This window comes from Etheostoma spectabile, unplaced genomic scaffold (assembly GCF_008692095.1).
Source record: "Etheostoma spectabile isolate EspeVRDwgs_2016 unplaced genomic scaffold, UIUC_Espe_1.0 scaffold453, whole genome shotgun sequence".
Classification (NCBI taxonomy): domain Eukaryota; kingdom Metazoa; phylum Chordata; class Actinopteri; order Perciformes; family Percidae; genus Etheostoma; species Etheostoma spectabile.
Genome location: NW_022605611.1, coordinates 498 through 5375, shown reverse-complemented (window position 1 = coordinate 5375; position 4878 = coordinate 498). Strand labels below are relative to the sequence as shown.

The 4878-nt window shown below is 53.8% G+C and overlaps 1 long non-coding RNA gene across 1 annotated transcript; it reads left to right on the top strand.

Moving 5' to 3' along the window:
* The first annotated feature begins 258 nt into the window (after positions 1-258).
* LOC116686698 (uncharacterized) lies at positions 259-3194 on the top strand. Its single transcript, XR_004331334.1, has 3 exons — positions 259-290; positions 2465-2491; positions 3151-3194. It is a non-coding gene; the product is annotated as an uncharacterized LOC116686698 (long non-coding RNA).
* Positions 3195-4878: the final 1684 nt, after the last annotated feature.

The window sequence follows — 4878 nt, the reverse complement described above, 5'->3', positions numbered from 1 at the left end:
GACCTAGTGGCCATAGTCTGGTAAGACCGGCTATTGGACCACAGTCTGTTAGGCCAGGCGTATAGGACGCAGAGTTCTGGTAGACCGGGAATGGACCAGATCCTGGATAGGACCTTAATGGACCAGAGTCTGTATGACCTGGTCGTGGACCAGGTCTGATAGACCGGGGCTAGTGACAGGTCTGTATGGCCGTTGGTAATGACCAGACCTGTAGGACCGAGTCGGTCATACGGGATGACCAGTCTGATAGGACATACTATGGACCAGAGTCTGGTAGGACCGGACTAGTGGTACCAAGTCCTGTAGGACCAGGGAACTAGGTAACCAGAGTCTGGTACGGTAAACCAGTGAAGACCACTAGTGGACCAGAGTCTGGTAGAGCCGTCGTATGGACCCGAGTTGGTAGGACCGGAACTAGTGGACCAGAGTTCCTGGTACGACCGGGGTCAATGGACCAGTCTAAGTAGGACCGTACTAGTGGACCAGAGTCTGAGACCTGTTAAGTGGACCAGTCTGTTAGACTATAGGACAGTCTGAGAGACTAGTGGACCGAGTGGTATGGAGTAATGGCCAGTCTGATAGGACCGCTCATTGGAACTCAGCATCTGGTAGGAACCTGGGAATTGCCATTGTGATAGGACCGGACTAGTGGCCGGGTAAGTACCAGGTCTGCCGCTAGTGACAGAGCTGTAGGACGAACTGTACCAGAGTCTGATAGGAGACGGTTACCTAGTGAGCCGACGTGTAAGTCTGATAGCGGCGCTAATGGACCAGAGTCTGGTAGACTCGGACAGTTGACAGATTCTGTAGAGACCGGCTGGGTGAGGAGTCTAGATCTGGTAGGACCGACTGTAGGACCCGAGTCTGGTGAGGTAGTGGACCAGAGCTATCGGAACCGCACTATGGACCGAGGTCTGTAGGACCGCGGGGTATGTGACCAGAGTCTGGTAGGACCGGGTATGGACCAGCATAGCCGGATATGTCTTTCGGTAGGACCCTGGGTAGTGGCCAGTCTGTAGGACCGGGTAGGACCAGGGTATGGCTCTAGGACCGAGTCTGGAGACGCCGCTGGTCAGGACCGTTAAGTAGTTAGTTGACCAGAGTCTGCTAGGACCGACGCTAGTGGGACCAGAGTCCTGGTAGGACCACTAGATCCAGAGCTATAGGTGCCCCTGTGGACCAGAGTCCTGATGACCAGTGACCCATCATTAGACCAGCAGTCTGTGGAGACCAGAGTGTGTTAGTACCAAGTCGGTAGGCCCAATCAGTGGCAGAGTACTGAGTCCTCCAGGTATTGGTCCCAGATGTCTGGTAGGACCAGGGTAGTGGACCAAGTCTTAGTACCGCAGGCAGAGTTATTGCACTCCAGAGTCTGGTAGGACCAAGGTGTTGACCGGTCGGAGACCAGTGAGATCTGGGTAGGAGCCTGGGTGTGAGTGGGAGCCGACTAGAACGTTGCCGGGTAGGGCCAGTGATGGGACTCGGGTAGTGGACCATCAGACTATGCAGAGTCTGGTATGACCAGTACGTGGACGCATAGTCCTGGTAGGACCAGGGTAGTGGACCAGAGTCCTGGTAGCGCCAGGGTGAATCCCATCCTGATTAGGACCGGCTAGTGGACCTAGAATTCTGGTAGTCGACGGGACCATAGTCCGTGACCACAGGACAGCCTGTAGGACCGTGTATTGGACCAGATTCCTGGTAGTACCAGGGTAGTGGACCAGAATCTGGTAGACCAGGGTGAGTGGCCAATCTGATAGGACCGGACTAGTGTACCAGAGTCTGAGCCTATGGACAGTTGATTCGGCTAGTGGACCAGAGTCTGGTAGACCGGGGTATAGCAGATCTGGACCCAATTTGGTATGGACCCGCTGCTAGATACCAGGAGTGGTAGGACCAGCTCGTAGGGACCAGCTGGTCTTACGGTGGGACCAGAGTCTGGTAGTGACATGCCAGGTGTAGTGCAGGTAGACCAGAGTCTGTTAGGACCAGTACATGACAGTCTGATGCCCGACTGTACCGGTGTAGGAACCGGGTAGTGGACCAGAGTCTTTAGGCCTAAGGACCAGAGCGTAATGACTGGTCCACGAATCTGGTAGGACCAGGGTAGTGGACCAGAAAACTCTGTAGACCAGGTATGTACCAGACATCCTGTAGTGACCGGACTAGTGGACCAGATACCTGGTATCGGACCGTACCTAGTGGCCGAGAGTCTGTGCCGCTAGGACCATGGTGCCGTAATGGACCGAGTCTGGTAGGATCGGCTAGTGGACCAGAGTCTGAGTAGGACCAGGTATTGGACCAGAGTCTGGTAGGACCGTGACTAGTGGACCAAGTCTAGTAGGACCGGGGCTATGGAACCAAGTCTGGTAGGACCAGGGTAGTGGACCATGTCTGGTAGGACGGGTAGTGGCCATAGTCTGGTCGGACCAGGGTATGTACCAGTGTGATAGGACGCAGGTAGTTACCAGAGTCTGGTAGGACCCAGGTAGTGGACTCAGAGTCTGTTAGGGACAGGGTATTGACCAGAGTCTGATAGGACCAGATCCACTATTGACAGAGTCCTGGTAGGAACCTGGTAGTGGACCAGAGTCGGTAGGACCAGGGTAGTGGACCAGGAGTCTGGTACGACCAGGTAGTGTACCGAGTCTGGTATGACCAGGGTATTTTACCATAAGTCGTAGGAACGACTAGTTTACTCAGAGCTGATAGGACCGGACTAGATGGACCAAGTCTGGTAGGACCAGGTAGTGGATGGACCAGAGTCTGGTAGGACCAGGGTATTGGACCAAGTCTGGTAGGACCGGGCCCTAGTGGACCCAGAGTCTGGTAGGACCGGACTATGGACTCAGAGTATGGTAGGACGGGGTAGTGGACCAGAGTCTGGTATGGAACCGGGTAGTGACCGAGTCTGGTAGACCGGACTAGGGACCAGATTCTGGTAGGACCGGACTATTTGGACCAGAGTCCTGGTAGGACCAGGGGTAGTGGACAGATTCTGGTAGGACCAGGTAATGGACCAGTCCTGATAGGACCGACTAGTGGAACCGAGTCTGTTAGACCGAACTAGTGGACCAAGTCTGGTAGGACCAGACTAATGGACCAAGGCGGATAGGACCGGACTAGTGACCACACTCTGGTAGGACCCAGGTGTATGTACCAGAGTCTGGTAGGACCAGGGTAGTGGACCAGAGTCTGATAGACCGGACTAGTGTGACCAGAGTCTGATAGTACCGGGGTAATGGACCAGAGTCTGGTAGGACCTGGCCTATTGACCAGAGTCTGGTAGACCGGGGTACTGGACCAGAGTCTGGTAGGACCGGACTAGTGGACCAGAGTCGGTAGGACCATGTTAGTGACCAGAGTCTGGTCCGGACCGGAACTAGTGGACCATAGCTGGTAGGACCGACTAGTGTACAAGTCTGGTAGGACCATGTAGTGGACCGAGTCTGGTAGGACCAGGGTATGGACCAGTCTGATAGGACCGGACTAGTGGACCAAGTCTGGTTAGGACCGGGAACTAGTGGACCAGAGTCTTGAGACCGTACTAATGACCAGCGTCTGAATAGTACCGTACCTATTGAACCACAATCTGGTAGGACCAGGGTAGTGGACCAGAGTCTGGTAGGACCAGGGTAGTGACCAGAGTCTGATATGACCGTACTAGTGACCAGAGTCTTGTAGGAACCGTACTAGTGGACCAAGTCTGGTAGCCCGGACTGAGTGGACCAGAGTGCTTGTAGAACCCTGGGTCATGGACCAAGTCTGTAGACCACTAGTGGACCAGAGTCTGGTAGACCAGGGTAGTGGCCACAGAGTCTGGTAGGACCGGACTATTTGACCAGAGTCTGGTAGACCGACCTAGTGCACCATAGTCTGGTATGACCATGTATGGACCAAGTCTGGTAGGAAACCAGGGTAATGGACCATTCTTGATAGGACCGGACTAGTGGACCAGAGTCTGGTAGGACCGAACTAGTTCCGAGTCTGTAGGACCAGACGATGACCAGAGTCTGATAGTAACGGACTAGTGGACCCCCACTCTGTAGGACCAGGTATGGCCCACGATCTGGTAGTACCAGTAGTGGACCAAGTCTGATAGGAGCCCGGCTAGTGGAGCCATAGTCTGGGTAGGACCGGGTTAGTGACCAGAGTCTGGTAGGACCGGGGCGTTTTCTTCATCATTAATATCTCTCTCTCCTTTTCTGCTCTCTCTTTTCTCCACTCTTCCTCTCAGTCTTTCCCCCATTCTCAGTCCTCCATCTACACCTCCCATTTCCCTTTTGGTCACCCGGCCTCCTCACCCTCTCTCTTTCTCTCCCCCCCCTCCCCCCCCTCCCCCCTCCCCCCCCCCCTCGGGCGTTGTATTGCTCAGGGATGTCCGAGCCCCCCCTCCTCCTAATTGTTCTGGGTAGCAGCGGGTGTGAAGTGGATTTGAACTTGCGGAGCGGTGCAGGACACATCTGGTGGAGAGCAGCTGCTGAAACCAGCCGGTCCCGCTCGCTGGACTCTGGGAGTTCCTTTTTCAGGGAAGTTTGAAGAAAATAAAACCGGGAGCTTCTGGGATCTTGGGACTCTGGTTTTGTGAGGATTGAAGGTAAGATGTCTCAGTTTTTTCCCCGTTTCTTGCTCACGTTCCTGCACAGAAAGTTCCTAAAATCTGTCTAAATGCTTTTTGACCCTGGTGGTTGTTCCTCGGGGTCAAACTGACCCGTTTCAACGTGTTTTGGATCAGAAATGTGGATTTACTTCAACCAAAACTGCCCCAAAAATAACACGGGTGATTCCGTTACAGCCTTCTGGTGAAATTAAGGATTTCCTTTCTTTGAATTTTTTTTTTTGTTTTTTTTTTCGGTGTTTTTTATTTACCCTTCAACC